Source organism: Rana temporaria, chromosome 7, assembly GCF_905171775.1.
Source record: "Rana temporaria chromosome 7, aRanTem1.1, whole genome shotgun sequence".
In the NCBI taxonomy this organism is placed as follows: domain Eukaryota; kingdom Metazoa; phylum Chordata; class Amphibia; order Anura; family Ranidae; genus Rana; species Rana temporaria.
Genome location: NC_053495.1, coordinates 61,556,983 through 61,578,904, shown reverse-complemented (window position 1 = coordinate 61,578,904; position 21,922 = coordinate 61,556,983). Strand labels below are relative to the sequence as shown.

The 21,922-nt window shown below is 49.2% G+C and overlaps 1 protein-coding gene across 6 annotated transcripts in view; it reads right to left on the bottom strand.

Annotated features, from left to right (window-relative positions):
* The window catches only part of DMC1 (DNA meiotic recombinase 1), a 530,416-nt gene that overhangs the window by 318,260 nt on the left and 190,234 nt on the right, over window positions 1-21,922 (bottom strand). The gene's annotated exons all lie outside the window — the stretch shown is intronic.

Genomic DNA, 21,922 nt, shown 5'->3' with positions numbered 1-21,922 from the left:
GGATTTTTGTACTCGCCGTAAAATCCATTTCTCTGAGTTCACGGACAGACACAGCAGCCTTTGACTGTAGGGTTATATCCGCTTCCTTCCAGGAGAGTTAGGCAGAAATACAGCACTTAAAGTGTTAACAACTTTTCTTCAGTGCAGCTCCTCCCAGGGGGCGTGGTTCCCCGGGTATAACCCACACCCTGCTCTAGCCGCCTCAGTTCATAACAAGCAGTACAAACAAAGGAGGGGTGGGTGCTGTGTCTGTCCATGAACTCAGAGAAATGGAATACAACAATCCTATTTTCTCTTCCGTTCATAGACGGACACAGCAGCCTTTGACTGTAGGGACGTCCCCAAGCAATGTCAACAATTTTCGAGGGGTGGGAAAACAACACAGCAAACCAAGCTTCACCTCAAACAAAACTGGAGTTACTCAACGGAGGAACTCCAACCTTAAAATTTCCGCCTGTAACACCCTGCGGCCGAAGGAGGCATCAGAAGATGCACTCACATCCACCTTGTAAAACTTTGAAAAAGTGTGGACCGACGACCAGATCGCTGCCTTACACACCTGCAACACAGAGGCTTGATGTCGGAAAGCCCAAGAGGCACCGATCGCCCTGGTCGAATGCGCCGTGACCCAAAAAGGTGGCGCCCGCCCATTCAGGGCATAGGCCTGAAGCACAACCCGTCGGATCCACCTAGAAATGGTGGCCGTCGAGACTGCCAGTCCCTTTCTAGGACCAGTCACCGTCACGAACAGTGAGTCCGACTTCCGGAGCGGAGCCGTTGCCGATAAGTACACTCTGAGGGCCCGAACCACATCCAGGGAATGTAAAGTGGCCTCCTTCTGGTTCTTCGGCTGACATAAGGATGGAAGAACAATGTCCTCATTAATGTGAAAAGCCGAAACGACCTTTGGGAGAAAAGAAGGCTGCGGACGCAGCACCACCTTATTCTTATGGATAACCAAGTAGGGTGCCTTGCAGGACAAGGCCGCCAGTTCAGACACCCGTCTGATCGAGGTAATTGCTACCAGAAAAACCACCTTCTGCGACAGAGTCAACAAGGGGATCTTCCGAATGTCCTCAAAGGGAGCTTGTTGAAGCACCGAGAGGACCAAATTCAAGTCCCATGGGGGCAGTGGAGGGGCCACATGCCGGACCCCCTGCACAAACGTGCGTATCAAGGAGTGCGCTGCCAAGGGACGCTGAAAGTAAACAGCCAGAGCAGAAATCTGACTCTTGATCGTACTCAAGGCTAGAGCCTGTTCCACTCCCCGCTGTAGGAACAGCAGAATCCGGGACACCACGTATGTATGGGGGTGCCACTTCATTTCCTCACACAGAGATGTAGGCCTTCCACGTACGATGGTAAATTCTCCTAGAAGTAGACTTCCGCGCACGCAGCATGGTAGAAACCACCGAGCCCGATAGGCACGGTCCTTCAACACCTGGCTTTCAACAGCCACACCGTTAAAGCCAGCGACTGTAAAGCAGGATGGAGGATCGGACCCTGCGACAGAAGATCTTCTCTCAGGGGTAGACGCCAGGGGACGTCTGCCACCAGACGCACCAGGTCCGCTTACCAGGAGCGGCGTGGCCAAACTGGGGCGATCAGAGGTCCACGTCCAGAGTGCCCCACTTTTGGCACAGACTCAAACATCTCCGGGTGTAGAGACCACTCTCCTTGGTCCAGGGTTGTGCGACTTAGGAAGTCAGCTTGCCAATTCTGTACTCCCGGAATGTACACGGCCGATAGAGCCGGAACGGACCTTTCGCCCGACCTCAGTCGCTGCAGCTGAGCTCCTTGTGCCTCCCTGATGATTGACGTACGCCACGGCCGTGGCGTTGTCGGACTGGATCCTGACCGGTCGGCCCTGCAGATCCAGGGACCACCTGGCAAGGCACAGCTTGATTGCTCGGAGCTCCAGAATATTGATCGGTAGGCGGGACTCCTCCTGAGTCCAACGCCCCTGGGCTGACTGGGTGGCCAAACGCCCCCCCCAACCGGAGAGGCTGGCATCCATCGTGACCACTGTCCAGCGGCACGATAGAAAAGACTTCCAGGTCCGAAGTACCGGAGACGTCAGCTACCACACCAGGGAAGACTTGACCAGATGGCTCAACTGAATCTGGTAATCCAGAGAAGACAGGAGCTTGTCCCAACGTGACAGAACTTCCAATTCCCTGGTGAGGAATTGGGCATACGTGACCGCCTTGAAAGAGGCCACCATCAGACCCAGAACTCTCATGCAGAAATGAAGAGACGACCACTTCTGGGTCGACAACTGCTTCACTGCAGATTGCAGGGTCTTCCGTTTCTCCGTCGGGAGAAAAACCCTCGCCTCCGCTGAATCCAGGACTAGTCCCAGGTATTCCAGTCTCTGAGACGGAACCAACACTGACTTCTGATATTCAGAAGCCAGACGAAATTCTTGGAGAGTCTGACACGTGATAGACACGTCCTCTTCTCATTCTGAGCCCGAGGAAGCTCGCAGGAGAAGGTCGTCCAGATATCCCACGATAGCGATCCCTCACTGCCTCAGCAGGGCTAGTATCGGGGCGAGCACCTTGGTGAAAACCCACTGTGCCGAGGCCAGGCCGAACGGGAGGGCCACAAATTGAAATTGGTCCTCCCCGATCGCAAAGCGCAGAAATCTCTGGTGCTTCGTGCATATGGGAACATGTAGGTATGCGTCCATGATATTCAAGGACGCCAGAAAGTCCCCCTGATGGAGTGCCGCTATCACCGAGCGAATCGACTCCCTCCTGAATTTTTGCACTTTGACAAAACAATTGAGGGCCTTGAGGGTCAGAATTGGGCGGACCCCGTCCTTCTTGGGGACCACAAACAGATTGGAGTAAAACCCCTGAAACCGTTCCTGCGAGGGAACTGGCACAATCACTCCCCTGCCCAGTAGATCCTGGACAGGCCCCGCCAGAGCCTGCCGGTGATCCGGAGGAAGTTGGAGGTTGGAAGGAAAGAATCTGTTTGGCGGACAAGAGAGAAATTCTATCTTGTACCCCGAGGAAACTACTTCGCCAACCCAACGTTTGGAAAGAAGAGACCTCCACCGAGCCGCGAAGCCGGCCCCCCACCCAAGACCCGGGCGGGGGCAGACCTTCATGCGGAAGCAGGCTTGACCGCAGGCTTGCGGTACCAGGTGCGCTTCTGCAGCACCGCAGCGGGGGCCTTAGCACCTTGCGGACCTTTTCCCGCCGCGATAGGCGCATGAAAAAATTGGATTTTTTGTACTTACCGTAAAATCCTTTTCTCCGACGTCCATGGGTGGACACAGCTCCTTAAATCTTGAGTGGGTTATGTTCCCTGTCTACAGGAGAGGACTAGGCAGAAAAATGTTAAATAGTTAAATACATGTTACATTAACAGAGTTGAACAGCCCCGACCAGGGGGCGGTCCCTTCAGACATAACCCTCCTCACTGCAGCTTGCAGCCTCAGTTCGTAACAAGCAGTACAAACCTAAAAAGGTGGGATGGGAGCTGTTTCCGTCCATGGACTTCAGAGAAAAGGATTTTACGGACGGACACAGCTCCTTAAATCTTGACAAGTGGGACGTCCCCAAGCAGTGTCAAAAAACGAGGGGTGGGAAATATATCAGTAAAACCAATTTTAACTTCACCCCAAAACAAGCAGAGCTCTTCAACGGAGGAGGTGCAACTTTAAACAGCCGCCGGCAAAAGCTAGCAGCTGAAAAAAACATCATAAGATGCACTCACAGCAACCATGTAAATTCTGGAAAAAGCGTGAACGGACAAGCAAATCGCCGCCTCGCACACCTGTGAGACCGACACATGATGTCGGAAAAAAAAAAAACAGGAAGCACCAATTGCCCTGGCCTGCCCCTTAGGAGCATAGGCCTGTATGACGGCCTGCCTGATCCACCGAGAAATGGTGGTCGACGAGACCGCCAGGCCCTTTTGTGGACCAGACACCGACACAAAAGAGAGTCAGTACCACGCCTAAAGTATGAAAGGCCGAAACCTCCTTCGGAAGAAGGGAAGGTCGCGGGCGCACCATCACCTAATCCTTATGGAGGATCAAGCATGGCGGCTTGCAAGACAAGACCGCCAACTCAGAAACCCCTCTAACAGAGGTAAAGGCCACTAAAGGGGCCACCTTCTGAGATAGTGTCAAGAGAATATCTCTCGGATGTTTCCAAAAGGAAGGTTCCTGAAGAACCGAGAGCACCAGAGTCAAAACTCATGGGGGAAGAGATGGGCCAAGAGGGGAAAGTATATGACAAACCCCCTGCACACAAAAAAAGGGGACCCACCAGGGAACGGGCCGCAAAAAGGCCACTGAAAAAACACAGCCAAGGCAGAAATCTGCTCCCAAACAGTGCTTTAAGCAATTTTTAGATCCACTCCAAGCTTTAAAAACAGCAGGACCCTGGACACCGAGTACGTCCGTGGACGTCACTCCATCCCTTGGCACCAAGAGAGGTGCGACGGTAGATCCTCCGGAAGAAGACTACGGTGCCCTGTTGAGATGACCGAGTCAGACAGACCCCGGTCACCTAAAGTTTGGCTTCCAATAACCATGTTGAGCAAGTCAGTACCTCCGCTACCAGGCACCCGATATCAGCATACCAAGGACGCCGAGGTCAATCTGGAGTGATTAGAATCATCGGGATCTCCTCAGCCTCCACTCTGTGGAGTGGCCGAAGAAGCAACTACCAAGGAGGAACGGCAAAAAATCACAGATACAGACCCCACAGGGCCACCAGCGTGACTGACGCGTCTGTACCAGATCACTAGACCTGGCCACTAACCTTGCTGCGGAGACGAGTGGCCAGGAGATCCAATGCCCTGTGAGGCTCACCTCCTGCAAGGGAGCCAAAACACCCCAAGCACAAAGACCAGTCGCCCTGGTCCAGCATCTGGCGGCTCCAGTAGTCCGCCTGCCGGCATACCTGATGGTAGAACGAAGCCACGGCCGCGGCGTTGTCCGGCTGAAACCAGATCGGTCGACCACAAGGAGAAGCATAGCCTGATCGCCTAAAATAGTAGGACAATGAACAGTAGACAGCACCTGGTATTCCCAGGCGGTCTCCCACCAGGCACTAGCCAGGCCTGGGTAGCTACCAAGACCAGACACATTCAGGGATGTGTGGCGACTCCGCCCACTGGAAGGAAGAAACAACTTCCCGGACCGAAGAGTCGGGGATCTCTGTCACCAACTCAGAGAGACTCTGACTAGGTGGCGCACAGGAGTCGAATGATTTCAGAGACAAGAGATTTTTACCACCTGGACAGTATTTACCCTGGAAAACCAGGGTGTGGAACTGGGCATACAGTTCCACCTTGAAGGAGGCTACTTACAGGCCCTGAACCAGCAGGCGCCCGGAGAGAAGACCGATTGCGTGATGCCAATACCTTCACCGCAGACTGAAGAGTCTGCAATTTCTCCAGGGGAAGAAGGACCCTTACCACCGAGGAGTCTGGATCAACACTAGATACTCCAATGCTGAGTCGGAACCTAGCATGCCCAGGATTTGAACCCTGGGTCGCACACATGGGGGGCAGGCTTGCTGCCACTGAGCTACACCTTCTGGCCTAAACGTTTAACACCCACCCAAATCTTCTGGGGGGGTCTGAATGGGAATAACCCATCCACTAGGTCGGAGACAGAAGCTGCTCTCAGAAGAAAGTCATCCAAGTAGCCAATGAGGCAAAGCCTCGCTGTCCCAACAAAGTTAGGATAAGTGCGAGCTCCTAGCTAAAAACCCATGGTGCTGACACCAGATCAAAAGGGAGGGCCACAGGCTGACAGAGACCCTTCTCTCATCACGAAGCACAGAAAAAAACACTGACATGCACAAAACGGGACATGCATGTATGCGTCCCTGATGTCAGAGGACGTCAGGACATCCCCTGGATGGAGCGCAGCTACCACCGAACAAATGGATTCCATGCGGAACTACCCGACGTTCACAAAGGTATTTAGGGCCTGAGGCCCATATAAAACCCCAAAACTCTCATCCTGCAGGAAAGGTAAAATTACCCCGCAGCTTAGCAAATCCCACACTGCCCAAGGCAGACCGGCGGGCCGGGAGAGGAAGACACGAGGAAAGAACTTTGTTCTGTGGATAGGAGGAAACCCTATCTAGTACTCCGAAGAGACCACCTTGCAGACTCACTGGTCGGAGAGCAGGGAGGTTTCACCGAATTGTGAACCTGCAAGCCGCCCCTCCCACCTAAGAGACAGGGAGGGAAGGCTACATACATTGGCAGGATTTGGGTGCCGGCGTGATCGGCTTACGCACCCAGGGACGGATTAGTCCCCCAGCTGGGCCTTTGATGGCCTGGGAGGGTTGCCCCTAAATAATACACACACATAGTGTGTATGTATATTATGTAGGTGTATGCACACATGCCTTTGGAGGAAACCGGAGTACCCGGAGGAAACCCACGCAGACACAGGGAGCGACAATGCAAGCTCCAGGCAGATTGGCGTCAGTGTCCGGATTCGAACCAATGACTCTCTTGCTGCCAAGTAATGGAGTTAAGCACTACACCACCATGTGCATAAAACCATTCTGAAACAGACGCCCTGGATAACAAGGGCGCAGCATTCAATGAAGCGTCACAGACCTATATGAGGCCCTGGACCAGCTGGTCCGCTAGCCTAATAACCTCAGGAGAGAGTCTGTGCTCCTCCACTGTCTGGTGCAAAATGCTCACTCTGAGTTGTATACAGCACTAGGGGTCAGGACTACTCCAAGATGGCCGCAGAGCGTTCAGAACGCGGCCACAGGAAAATGGCCGGCACAATGTAAGCTGCGCCATAGCGCGGCTACGACAAAATGGGCGCCAATGGGAGTTTTCAATGTAAAGCCTCCCAAAAAATGGCGCCAGCGCCAACTGAGACCCCAGTGTAGTGGCCACAATAGGCCGCAAGCCAGACCCCAGCATGGTAAACATGGAACGGGTCAGTACTTCGGATCTTCTATCAGTCAGATCCATACAAGCGGGGGTTCCAGCCCGGCGGTGAGGGACTACAAAAGCCCTCAGCGGCTTTTCTCATTCCGCATCTCAGAAATTATCAAAGAAGGCCACAGAAGGAAAAAACCTACACAGCGGTCTGATTTGTGTGATCCAAAAAAGACAGAGCCCTCGGCGGAAACCCAGCTGCACTATGCAGCTTAGGAGAGTCCCTTGCAGCAGTAAAAAGCGCACCCATAAATGACTTATTATGCTTTTTTTTTTTTTTTTTAACTAGGTACCTGGTCCATGGCTTTATAACAAAGCATTCCCCAGGGGATAACGAGGGAAGGGGGCACCCTTTTACCGCCCGCCTGCAGTCCACCCCCACCCTGGCACAAACGTGTCCAGGACTAAAAATAAAAACTCTGTGGGAATCCCAGGTCCTAACACCTGCTGCCACCACCAGCATGTGGGGGAAGGACCAAGATACTGACTCCAATATTTACATAGCGTGTATTATAATATGCATACCTGTCCATACAAATAGACAAAAGCTCCTAGAGCCCTAATCAGGGCCTCTCACCCACTTGCTGCGCTGACCAGGGGTAACCAGGGGACTCCCTCAGGAGGAAACTGCCCAGCGCTGCCTGTGAGAGGAAAAGAACCGTGAGGTAACTTCTGCAGGGACCTGTGTATAAACAGGAAAAGCCTCCTAGGGCTTTTTTATTTAAGTATAAGACACAGATACAGCATAAAAAGCAAAACCGTTACAGGTGTCACCAGTCAGCGTCTGCTGAAGTATAATCATAAACATCTGTGCTCATCACAGGGCTTTTTAACAGTGAAAAATCCCTCACAGGAAAGCCCAATACAAAAAAGAAAAAAAAAAAACACAGGCCAGATAACACAGTCCCCTCAGGAAGGCCCCCTCCCCCCTGACAGCGGCAATGTTAGCAATGCAGCAAGGGAAAAGAGCAGGGAAGGGAGGAGAAGGGACCCCCGAACCCCAGGAATGCCCAGCCGTACCAACCCACCAAAGCAGGAGGGACTGTACGTACCCGTCCAAGCGAGGACACGCTGACGCATTCCTGACAGAACTACAACCGAAATGGAGGTAGCTGCTGGCCCGGTCCACTGAGTGAGACAACACCACAGCCCAGTCATATGTGGACATCGGAGCAAAGCTCACCGGCCCCCCCAGGAGTCATGGGGTATGGCGTGGCAGACCAAGCCTCTTTGCAAAGGTGTGCCCACGCTTGCTGGTCGGACTGAGTAGACTACAAGGATCTATATTATCCAGCCTGTCTCTCAGCCGACAGTTGAAAGAAGATTCCTCCCAGAAAAAGTAAAATAAAACAAAATTTCTCCTCAGGGCGCTGGGCCCAAAAGGGAGCCATACGTCCTTCTCCTTGCTAGGCAGAACAAAACTGAGGCTGCAAGCTGCAGTGAGGAGGGTTATGTCTGGAGGGACCGCCCCCTGGGCGGGTAAGTTGAACTCTTAATGTAACATGTATTTAACTATTTAACATGTTTCTGCCTAGTCCTCTCCTGTAAACAGGGAACATAACCCACTTGTCAAGATTTAAGGAGCTGTGTCCGTCCATGGACGATAAGAGAAAAAAGGCTCCTTATCACTTCCGAGACTGTGGGAGCAGTGTGCTCTTACCACCTGTGGCATCCTTAATGATGTCATCCAGGGATGCCCCAAAAAGCCGCTCACCCTTAAAGGGCAAATCCACCAAGGCCTTTTTTGAGGACTGGTCCGCAGACCAGCATTTTAGCCACACAAGGCGGCGCAATACCACCGCATAGGCGGAAGCCCTGGAAAGCAAGGGGAGCGTATCCAGGACCGACTCACAGACAAACTTCAGACCCTGAACCAATTGTTCAGCCAGGTCCTTGCAGGTCTCGGAAGCATCCTGTTCCTCCAGCTCCTGCAGCAGAAGCTTCGCCCGTTCGGTCAGAGTCTGTGACACCAGAGTCCCGGCCAAAACCGGCCTCACAGCCGAACCCACTACAGTGAAGAGGGAGCGGGCCACAGCCTCCACTCTCCGATCAGCAGGGTCCTTAAATGCAGGAGCTTCTTCCACAGTCAACGTGGTAGCCTTGCTCAATCTGGAAACAGGAGGGTCCACAGACGGAGGAGAGACCCACTTTTTCAAAAAGTCCTCCTCAAAGGGATAACGGGTTGCAAAGTTTTTTGGAACGGCAAAAACTTTTTGCGGCGTATCCCATTCCTTGTACAACAATTTGTCCAAATAAAAAACACAAGGAAACACTTTTGCGGTGCGTGGCGGTTTGCGGAACCCAAAAGGGACTGGCACATCAGGTGCCTTCGCCACATCCTCAAGTTTCTGTGCATCACGCACCGCAGAAATAAGACCTCCAACAAATTCCTTATCAGCGACTGACCCTGAAGCAGAGCCATCATCACTGTCCGCGTGGGTTAAGCCCGCATCATCTGCCTTTACAGAACCAGAGGCAGAAGCAATAGCAGGGCCTGATTCCGAGTCAGAAGCAGGCTCAGGGAGGGAGCGCTTTTTTACCCCCCGTCTGGCCAGCAGCCGCTTCAAACCTGGCGAGAAACGCCTCCAGGACAGCCGACATTGCCTCAACAGATGTGGCAAGGGGAGGGGCACCAAGGGTTAACTTAGGCATTGTTGGGGCAGAAGTACCCGGTTCAAGCTCCATAATGCCCCACCTCTGTGTCACCCTGAACTGCAAGGCAGAACCACCCACCGGTCACCTCCTGGCTGCTACAACAGAGGTAGAGGACCCCAGGGAACTCACCACCCCACCCGGTGCAGCATAAGCCGAGACAGATTTGAGGTGTGCACTGAAGCTGGCTGCGCTCGACTGTCACCTCAGGGAGATTTGCGGTTGTTTTTGCAGCGCTAAAACGACTGCACGAGGCCAATAGAAATCCAAGATGGCCGCCGTATAAGGAAAAAACAGCATAAGACTACAGGAAAATGGCCGCCGAGCCATATAAACTGTGACCACGGCAAAATGGCGGCCGTTGCGCAGTTTTAAACATCCATAGTGACACAGCACCCAGCGCAGCACATAGTACACACAGTGCAGCACACACAAACCAGTATGTAAAACACACACAGCCCCCGCTATACACACCGGACGTGGCAATAAAAAGACCCCAGAAGGCCCCCCCCCTCACAGCTGCTACCCAAACGGGGAAGAAGGGAGAGGAAATAAGGGAGAGAGGAAAGCAGGGTGAACCCTCAGTTGACCTCCCAGGGGAAAATTCCAGCCATACCACCTTACCTGAGCAAGGGGCCACTACTTACCCGTCCTGCGACCACCGGCTGGAGGTATCCCAGACAGAACCAACGTCCACTAACGGCATGGCTGTCGGCCAGACACACTGTGACAAAGCCATAGAGACCGGTCATATGTGTGCCCTGGAACAAGAAGTTCCCCGGCCGCCCCTGGAGCAATGGGGCCTGTCGTGGGCGACCCAAAGCTGAGCTGAGGGCCGGCACACGCTCGATGGCCGAACATGGGGGGACTACAAGAGTCAACACCCAGCCTGTCACCCAGTCAGCTGTTGATAGAAGAATCTCAGGATCCAAAAATGCAGAAACAAAACAATTAAAAGCAGAAAAAAAAATTGCAAAAAAACCTCCAGAGTACAGGACTCTATAGGGCCTGTCCCCTCCTGACGTTAGGCAGAAAGAAACTGAGGCTGCTAGAGCAGGGTGTGGGTTATACCCGGGGAACCACGCCCCCTGGGAGGAGCTGCACTGAAGAAAAGTTGTTAACACTTTCTGCCTAACTCTCCTGGAAGGAAGCGGATATAACCCTACAGTCAAAGGCTGCTGTGTCCGTTCATGAATGGAAGAGAAAACAAGAAATTAGGATAGAGAGAGATAAAAGGGAAAGAAAGGAGAACAAAAATAAATCATCCTAAAATGTACCATAAGGGGTTTTAATATTGTATGAGTAGAAGGGACTTTGGGATTGCTAACTGTCCGTGGGTTAGGGGCGCAAATTGTCTTGCTGACAACCCACGCTACAAAAATAATTTTACTGTTAGGGGTCCCCACAACTTGTGAAACTTTATCAAGGGGTCACGGCACTAGAAAGATTGAGAACCACTGCCCTAGAGGCTATAACTATTCCCACCTCACACTTGCTCAGATTGTAGCAAGCAGTATAATGCCGGGTTCACACTGGTGGTACGACTGTGGATCCAACTTTGCCCTGCAACGAAGTCGGACATCCGTCCGACTTCAATGAAAGGGGATCCGACTTTGATCTCGACAATGCAAGGCACTTTGTGTCTGGTATGAATCTTTAGGGGAAACTCCATGCCAAATAAAAATAAATAAAAAGAAACGGCATGGGCTGCCCCTCCAAAACCATACCAGACCCTACGGTCTGGCATGGATTGGTGTGTGGTCTCCCCAAAATCCATACCAGACACTTGTAGAAACGTTTTACCGTGGACACACCAACTTTATTTTAGCACCACATCTCTGGGTTGAATAGATGAACAGGGAAGATACTTGGTATTTTTTTAGGTGCATAAATATAAATAGATTTAAAAATCATTTATTTTTAATTTTGAGGAACAAAATAAAAAATGTGTTAAGAATAAAACAGTTGGCAAGTACAGTATATCACAGTATTAGCAGGACAGCACTGTAAGGTGGATTTCCCAACATGTTTCACCCATATATCGGGCTTCTTCGAGAGGGAGGGCTGTCCAGTTTTGAGGTACAAGCCTTCTAACAGAAGAAACTAAAACAAAAATCATATGTATATGTCAATTAGTTTAAAATTATATATCATATGTATTACAGAGTATTACATCCATTTAATTGAACAACAATTTATTTTATGCACATGCATCTCTATTCTCAGGGTGATGCCTCTTACCTGTATCGCCTAAAATAGATCCAAATGTCGCCACACTTTCTAGATGGCTATCTGCGCCAAAAGGGACCATATGTGACCGGTGGCCACAGAGGGAATAATAGGACCAGCTAAAAAGTATATATTGGAGCGTATCAGAAAATGTCAGAAAGAGAAATGTTTTTCGAAACTGGAAAAGGCGATACATTATAAAAAGGATCAACTTACAAATACAAATTCTGGAGTGGGCTTAATTCCAAGGGATTTTAAAATGCTGTCAATGACCTCTAGTGTTGATCTCCAAAACTGGATTACAAACCAAAAAAGAAGTAGATAGAAAGACCATTAGCTCTCAGAGAAACAAGCAGCCAATATGAGAGAAGAAGAGAAGAAACAGCTAATTTTGCAGAATATATATTACAGGGCTCAAAATTTCAAGTCCTGAGCTACTAGCCAGGCCTCAAGAGTTACTCGCCACCAGTTGCCCCACCTAATTCATACACTGCCCTGCGCCTAATTGCACCCGTAAACACGCCCTCATAGATTATCTCATGGAATGACAATGTTTTATGCAGAATCAAGTTACAAAATTAAATATTACCAACAACAACTTTAACAAAATGGAACAGGGCACTGTGGGCAGACCAGAGGGACAGGGCACTGGGGGAAGACCAGAGGGACAGGGCACTAGAACTGGGTCTCTTCCCCATTCTCTTCCTGTCTCCTCTGCAACTCCCATCCATCCTCTCTCTCTCCCATTCATCTCATCATCAGGAGCCTGTGTGTGCGGCTCCACGCTTGCATGTCCCCACTTCCCCCTTTTATTCAGGCTGGCAGAGAGGAGAGGAGCTGCAGCACAGCGGGAGGGAGTACAATCCAGCGCTGAGATCCACACAACTGCACAGCCATTGACACCATAGCACAGCGCACACTGACAGCGCACAGCACACATTGAGACCAGTCTGTTCACAGTGCTCAGGCTGAACTGCTGGACACTTGCATAGAGCACAAGGAGAAGAAAACTGCACAAACTAGAAGGCTGCCACTGTCATGTCAACTTTCAGTGAGTGCTGCACCGGAGTGGTAATTTTCGCAATCCTCCACCTCACTCATTACTTTCTGCTCTCCAGCTACCTTGGTCGGGGCCCGGGGGCAGGCTCAGAGAGGTCATACTGTTAGGCAGGGCCGATCCGAGACGGGGTGCACAGGGTGCACTGCACCCAGGCGCCAGAGGGGAGGGGGCGCCAAAGTGTCAGGAGCACCGTTGGTCCCGAGTTTGTTGCCAACGAGTCGGCATTGTGCTTCCCCGCAGCAGCTGCCCCTGCGCTGATGTTTTGACGAGTCACGAGTCATGTCAGCGAGGGCGCCGTGACCTCATTCATTTCCCCCCACCTCCGCCGCCCACTGACTCGTCCGCCAGCACGCCCGCAGCATTGTCGCATCTCCCGCCCGGCGCCCGCTGTATACCGTACATACAAAGAGGGAAGAGGAGGTAAGTTAGGTCCGCCCCACCTCCTCCCCATGTCCCTCCTGTGCCCGCCCACAACCCCATGTGCAGCCAATCTGTGCCTGGAAAGGGGTGTGGGCGGGAGATTTCAAAGTAGCCAGACCAGTGACACTGTGACAGTGATGTGATGTCGCTGGTCCTCTAAATGCTTTCACGAGTAAATGCTTACTGTTGCCAATCTGTAGTATATTGTACAGTAACCATTACAAGAGATGAGGGATGACCTCCTATCAGACTAGGGCATTGTATTCAGAAGACTAAGCTCCGTCCTCAGATATGATCCAACACGCGATGTGCTCAGTGCGGTAACCTTATTACACAAGACGCTGGACACCGTCTCCTCCTCCGTCTCCTCCAGCCTCCTCTCTCCTCCAGTATTAGCAGTCAGTGAGGCCTGGAGTGGGAGGCGCAAGCTCTCTCTCAGCCTCCTCTCTGTCCATTACCCTCTCTCTCAGCCCCCCTTCTCTCAGATCCACCTTCTGACCACTACCCTTTCTCTCAGCCCCACATCTATCTTAGCCCCCTCTCTCACTCAGCCTCCCCCTCTGTCCACTACCTTCTCTTAGCCCCCTCTCTCTCAGCCCCCCTCTCTGTCAACTTCTCTCTCTCTCTCTCAGCCCCCCTCTCTGTCAACTTCTCTCTCTCTCTCAGCCCCCTCTCTGTTCACTACCCTCTCTCTGAGCCCCCCTCTCTCAGCCCGGCCTCTCTCTCAGCCCACTCTCTGTTCACTACCCTCTCTCTCTCTCAGCCCCTCTCTGTCCACTACCCTCTCTCTCAGCCCCACCTCTCTCTCTGCCCCCTCTCTGAGCCCCTCTCTCTGTCCACTACCCTCTCTCTGAGCCCCTCTCTCTCTCAGCCCCACCTCTCTGTCTCTCATCCACACCTCTCTCTCAGCCGTCTCTCTGAGCCCCTCTCTCTCACCTCCCCTCTCTATTCACTACCATCTCTCTCAGCCCCCCTCCCAGCCATATTTCTCTCTCTCAGCCTCACCTCTCTCAGCCTCACACCTCTCTCTATCTCACTCAGCCTCACCTCTCTCTCTCTCACTCAGCCTCACCTCTCTCTCTCTCTCAGCCCCCACCTCTCTCTCTCTGCCCCTACCTCTCTCTCTCCCGGCCCCTACCTCTCTCTCTCTCAGCCCCTACCTCTCTCTCGCTCTCTCAGCCCCCACCTCTCTCAGCCCCACCTCTCTGTCCACTACCCTCTCTGAGCCCCCTCTCTCTCTCTCAGCCCCCATCTCTGTCCACTACCCTCTCTCTGAGCCCCTCTCTCATCCACACCTCTCTCTCTCAGCCCCTCTGTCCACTACCCTCTCTCTCAGCCCCACCTCTCTCTCTCAGCCTCACCTCTCTTAGCCTCACCTCTCTCAGCCCCCCTCTGTCTCAGCCTCATTTTTCTCTCAGCCCCCGCCTCTCTCTCTCAGCCCCACCTCTCTCTCTCAGCCCCACCTCTCTCACGCAACCCCCTTCTCTGTCTACCTCCATCTCTTTCAGCTCCACCTCTCTCTTTGAGCCTGATCTCTCTTTCAACCCCCCTCTCTCTCTAGTAGAGATGGAGTACTCTGCAGCGTTTAAAGGGGTATCCAGGGGTATAATCAGGGTAGTGGTATCTGGGGGGTGTGTGTGATCAGAGTTGGGGGTATCTTGGGTTGTAATCAGGGTAGGGGTATATGAGGAGGTGTGATCAGGGTAGGGGTACCTGGGGAGGTCTGATAAGGGTGGGGGGTATATGGGGGTGTAGTTAGGGTTAGGGAACCTGGAGAGGTGTGATCAAAGTGGGAGTGTCTGGGGGGTGTGACCTGGGAGTTGCTTATGGATTTTAATTGGCCTCAGCTGCATGTGGCCAGTGAGGGGAAGCAAGAAATGCATAACCCCATCCCCCCATTACACACTGCTGTTTAGTGGAAGTTCTATTTTCAGTGGTATATGACATCTTTCACATTGCGCCCCATCACATTACAGGCGCACTGTGGAGGAGGTACTGGCTCAATTTTTAGACAGGGAGTAGCACGAGGACGGTGCGGATGGGTTGGGGGGGGGGGCGTCAAAATCGATCTTTGCCTATGTAGTCAAAAATACTTATCACCGGCCCTGAGGGCTCCTCTCCCTCCTTCTCTCAGTGTGGTGGGCACTGATAGGCTGCATTTGATGGGCACTGGTAGGCTGCATTTGGTGAGCAATGGTAGGCTGCATTTGGTGGGCACTGGTAGGCTGCATTTGGTGGGCACTGGTAGGATGCATTTGATGGGCTCTAATAAGACTGCATTTGGTGGGCACTGGTAGGCTGCATTTGGTGGGCACTGGTAGGCTGCATTTGATAAGCACTGATAAGCTTCATTTGGTGGGTACTGATGAGGCTGCATTTGGTGGGCACTGATAAGCTTCATTTGGTGGGTACTGATGAGGCTGCATTTGGTGGGCACTGATGAGGCTGCATTTGGTGGGCACTGATGAGGCTGCATTTGGTGGGCACTGGTAGGCTACAATTGGTGAGCAACGGTGGGCTGCATTTGATGGGCACTCTTGTACCATGTCTGCAGTCTCTGACCATCTCCTGTATCATGTTGGAAGTCTCTGACCATCTCCTGTACTATATCTGGGGCTCTTTGTGTCCATTAGAGAGACCTCCCTCCAGGTCCAATTAGAGTACTCTGCTTCTCTTCCTGTATTTTGTTTATTGTTAAGAGATTGTGGGAGGATCCAAGGCTAATGAAGACTCCTTAGAGGAGCATCTCTGTGAGTCGTTGCCATAGAAACATGTGTAAAGGGGGAGGAGTTAGTAAGGCGACCACGCCCTTGTAGGGGCGCCAGAAATATTTCTGCACCCAGGCGCATGTGACCCTAGGATCGGCCCTGCTGTTAGGTCCCATGGCTTAATGAGAATTGTAAGGAGAGCACCTGTGTACTGCTCTGCCTGTGCGTGGCTCACCAGACTACTTTTCCCGAGCATGCACCTTTCCTCTTCGGCCGCCAATCTCATCGGGACTCTAAGTGTAGGCACAGATTGGAGGGAGATTGGTCATGCAGCCCTGTCATCACTCGCCCCCAGCTTAAATCCACTCGCTAAATGCTAGTAGGTGAGTGGAAATTTTGAGGGCCGTATAATTATATATATATATATATATATATATATATATATATATATATATATATAAAAAAAATATCTATCTATAGCACAGCCAAATTTCTTGCTAGAAATGCAAATGATGCCTTCAACATATTGACTTGAAAATAGCCAAAAGCTAGGTTGCAATCGCATAAAGAGATTGCACCAGTACAGTCCAAGATTTGCAAAAGAGGACCGGAAGTGGACTTATAGACTGCGCTGTGCATACCATGTCATTCGCGTCACTCGTGTCCATCACCGCTGAGTCCTAAGACTCGGCTGTGAGAGCAGAAGGAGTGATTCCCTCTGGTGGTGGCAGGAGGAAATCACCCATGTAACAAAACACAGGGAGAAATCCATGGAGGGAGAGAGCGATGCGAAAGACACAGTAGCAGCCCAGTTAATAGGGCACCCTGCCAACTAAGTTGGGACACCCTGGGCGTCCATGTGGTCACCAGAATTACACAAAATGAGCCGAAGGTACAGGGCAGTCTAATTGTCGGGGATCTAAATGGTTACCATGTCAGGAAGAAGATGGTTAATAGGGTAGAGCACAGCCATGAGCATAGAGATGCATGTGCATTTACAATAGAACTTTATTTAATACAAAAAATACATGAAAAAATGTGTATAGTTAAACACCAACAATGATAGTATTGATATATAATAGTGTTTTTTTTTTTTTAAATACAATAGTAAACTAATTTTCAACACATACTCAAGCCTTTAAACAAAATTTTAAATTTGCCTATAAATTTTTTTTTTTTATATCCAATATAGTTTTATATCCAATTTAGTTATTATAAATCCAATCAAATTTCATTAATGGAGCAATAGGGGATAGAGGAGGAGGGTGGGCAGCGATGTAAAACCCAAGAGATGACAAGGACAAGAAAAAACGGGGGGTGGTGAGGGAGGAAAGGAGGGGAAAATAGGAAGGGAAGAGAAAAAGGTTGAAAAAAAAAAAAAAAAACTTTAAACACAGAGTCAGAGGCAGTAGGTCAGGGCGGCAGTAATGTAAGCAGTTGCAATATTTAAAAGGAAAGGTTTATAACTTAACATTTAATTTAGCCCGGGATAGGCTGTAGCTTTCAATAAATGAATCCAACGCGATTCTAATTGCAATAGTTTTTGATCATTACTGCCTCCTCTGACATCAGTGGGAATATATTATATAGCCATAAATGTTATAGTGTCCAATATGAAGCCATGGAATAATCAAACATAGTGACTATTTGGAGTTTCCATTCTATGTTTTCTGATAAGAGATACATGGTCATTGATTCTTTTAAGAAAGAGGTTTTGTTTTTCCAACATAAAAACACTTGCATGTACAGTATATTGCATCATATAGACAATGCCAGAAGTTTGGCATGTCACTCTGTGTTTAATTTTGTGGATGTGACCATTTGGTAGTATCATTTTTATTGTTATTTAACATAAAACGACAATTCTCACATTTCCTGAAGGGGAAAGACCCGGCAGACAAAGTAGATAAAGATGGAATTTTATAGTGACTTTGAGTCAATCGATCTTTTAGACATTTGGCACATCTATTGGTAATTTGTGGTTGTTTTTCCACATACTTACATGCTAAAGGATCTGCCAACAATAAGGGTCAGTATTCGTTAATGATTTGTCTAACCTGTCTATGCTGTTTGGTATGAGACGCAATTATTCTCACTGGCTGAGATGTAGCTTTCGTTTTTTTTCTTATGAATTAAAAGTATCTCCAATATGGGCTTTTGTTCGATTAAAGGCCTTTTTGAGAATGCTATGAATATAGCCTCTCTCTCATAAATGAGAGTATAGTAAATTAGCCTCTTTCTGAAAATCCTCGTCCCTGCTTTAGTTACGCCTCAGTCTCAAGTATTGACTGTAGGGGATACTGTTAATCAGGGACTTGGGGTGAGAGATATATGCATGCAGGATGGCATTGATTGCTGATGGCTTCCTGAATAACTATGTACCCAAGGAACCATCAGGTTCTATAAAAATCTAAACATCCCAAAAATGTATGGATTTCTTATCGCAGGACATCGTAAACTTAAGGTTATATGTATTATCGCCCAGTATGTTCATAAATGTAACCAGTTCTTGATGAATGCCTGACCAAATCATCATTAAATCATCAATATAAACGATGGAATGTCACCACATGATCTAGATATTTTTTTAAATATCTTCCCTGGAAAAAAGGTTTCTCTCCCACCCCCCCAGGTACAGGTTGGCATACGATGGGGCACAACGTGTCCCCATCGCTACCCCCTGCACCTGGAGGTAGTGGGAGAGACCAATCAAACACATTTCTTGTCAAAATGAACTTTAACAGTTCCAATATGAACTCATATTTATCAGCAGTTTGGACACTTTCGTATAGATGTTCTGCTACAACCATCATCCCTTCTCACGTGGGATTGCGTTGTAGAGACTCCCCACTTCGATGGTAACAAGCCATGCATTTTCAGGAACAGAAATTCCCTCAATTATCCTAATAAGATCACTTGTGTCTTGCACATAAGAGAATAGTGCTTTAACATGAGGACTTAAAGAGGTGTCAATTAGACTACTCGCATTCTCGGTAAGACAACCACATCCGGAGAGGATAGGTCAACCAGGAGGGTTGGTTAGGGACTTATGAACCTTAGGTAAGACATAATCGTTACCCCTCCCCCCATCAGTGAAAAAATTTAGAACCTGTTTTAAAATTATCTGATGGTTAAAATACTGATAGAAAAAAAAATCGTCTGTGGGCAAGTCCATCGGTTAAAAATCCACGCATGCTCAGAATCAAGTCGACGCATGCTCGGAAGCATTGAACTTCATTTTTCTCAGCACGTCGCAGTGTTTTACGTCACCGCGCTCTGACACAAATGTTTTTTTAATTGATGGTGTGTAGGCAAGACTGATGAAAGTCAGCTTCATCGGATATCTGATGAAAAAATCCATCGGTCTGTTTTCATCGGATGAACCGATCGTGTGTACAGGGCATTATTTAAACCAAGATCTAAGAACGTTCCCACATTGGGTAACAACCCCAACATCTGGGCTTTTGAAGTGGAGGAAATGACTTGGTCGAAGTTTTTCTTCTGACAATTTATCGCCTCCACTAAGAGAGGCATTGATATCCTTACACATACTGAGGTTATAATTAAACCAGCTGACAAGGATGGAAATCTTGTAGTGAGACCAAGAAACTAAACCGAAGGCTAAGATTGGGACTTTATATGAGGCAATAAGTATATATACCTCCATCCCGATATATTAAACAAGAAAACTAAGTTGTGGGACTTTAAATGAAGCGCATAACTGAGTAATGAACCAATGTAAACATCATATTTATTACAAAAAAGACATACATATACATGTGAAAGCAGTAAAGAGATAAAATGATAAATTCATAGGTCTCAATAAATACAGTCTAGACCAGGGTTCGACAAACCCCAGGCACCAGGTCGCAAATTGCGGCCTGGCGCCTGGGCTACACTGCGTCAGGTGTCTTGTCCACATGCCGTCCCTGCCCGCGGGTGCACAGACTGAGATTCCAGGCCGGCTGGTAATTGAGGCCGCAGCTTTGCGGCCTGCTGGAGCGAGATGCTTACATCAGGGAGCTGGCGCCCTCTTTTGGTGGCCGGGGCTGCGACAAGCAGTCACTGACGGCGCTGAGGGTTTCCCCTGCCTGTTCTCACTGCTTTCCAAAAGATACAAAGTAACTTGTAGATACTCTTGATCTACTTCCATTCATCTATAGATCAATGGGATGTGCTTCCATTTGATGTCAGTAAAATCTGATAATTTTTTATTTTATTTTTTATAAAATGTGTTCCTATTTAAACCCCAATTAAAATGTTTTGTTTATATTTTTCCAGCAATAAATATTTGAACTTTTTAATTTTTTTCCCTTTTATTTTAATTTTTTGTTTTTAGTGGCAGTTAAAAAAACAAGCACTATTGGAAAAAGGCAATTTTGTACAAATAATTACAATACATTTATCTGCCGTAACAAAATGTGTGTGTGTATGTATATATATATATATATATTATATATATATATATATATATATATATCACACACACATACATACATATATATATACATATACACACACACCACACACACACACACACACATACATATACACATACACACACTAGAGCTGCACGATTAATCGTAAATTAATCGCGATCTCGTTTCGGGTGCGGCCATAGAAAGTCCCCGGCTTCGGCCTAGCTCCGGAGCGCGGCCATCTTGGTACACCCGGCGGCGGCTGTCTCGTCAGAAAGTGATGGTTCGTCGCCGCCATCTTGCTCCACCCCACACTCCTGTACAGTAATGTTAGTTAGAAGGGGGGCAAGCGGACATCTTGTTACACCCAACAGAGTAATAACTTTCAGTTATTTTTAAACACAAAACAGAGCTTATGTGCTTAACCACTTGCTTACTGGGCACATATACCCCCTTCCTGCCCAGGTGAAATTTCAGCTTCTGGCACTGCGTCGCTTTAACTGACAATTGCGCGGTCGTGCAACGTGGCTCCCAAACAAAATTGACGTCCTTTTTTTCCCACAAATAGAGCTTTCTTTTGGTGGTATTTGATCACCTCTGCGGTTTTAATTTTTTGCGCTAAAAACAAAAAAAAAAAGAGCGAAAATTTTGAAAAAAATATATATTTTTTTTACTTGTTGCTATAAAAAAATATCCCAATTTTTGATTTATTTTTTTATTTTGGCCGATATGTATTCTACATGTTTGGTAAAAAAAAAAAAAAAAAAAGAAATCGCAATAAGTAACTGGTTTGCGCAATAGTTATAGCGCCTACAAAATAGGGGACAGAATTATTATTTTTTATTATTTTTTTTTTTACTAGTAATGGCGGCGATCTGCGATTTTTATTGGGACTGCGACATTATGGCGGACACATCAGACACTTTTGACACATTTTTGGCACCACATTTATACAGCGATCAGTGCTATAAATATGCACTAATTGAGGGGCGTGGCTAGCCATCGAGCTGTATGGACGGCTGACTTTACAGCTCCTGCACTGACCAGAGATTTGACCCGCAAAAAGCGCTGATCCGCACACCGGAATGCACCACCAAGACCCCCACGCAGCGGGGAACCAGTCCGGGGCCTCCCGCAAAACGGAAGGAATACAGGATTCCTCGGAAATTGACCGACTTCTTCTCCACGGCGCCCGGAGGACATATCCAAGATGGTGCCCGCGACCGCTCCCCGCGAGGTGATCGGGCCTACACTGACCTGCCTGACGAGGATGAATTATTCGACCGGCCGCAAACAACATCCCCGGATCCCTCCTCTGCTCCTGGGCCGCCATCCACCTCCACCAGTCCGGCAAAGACGCATATGCGTCTCGATTCGGGAGCACAGGCCTCAGAGGTAAGGCCTAATCTGGACACTCTCCTCACATTGCCTCCCGCACCATCCCCTATTGCGGCATTCCCCACATCAAACCAGCCTGTAGTAGACACACA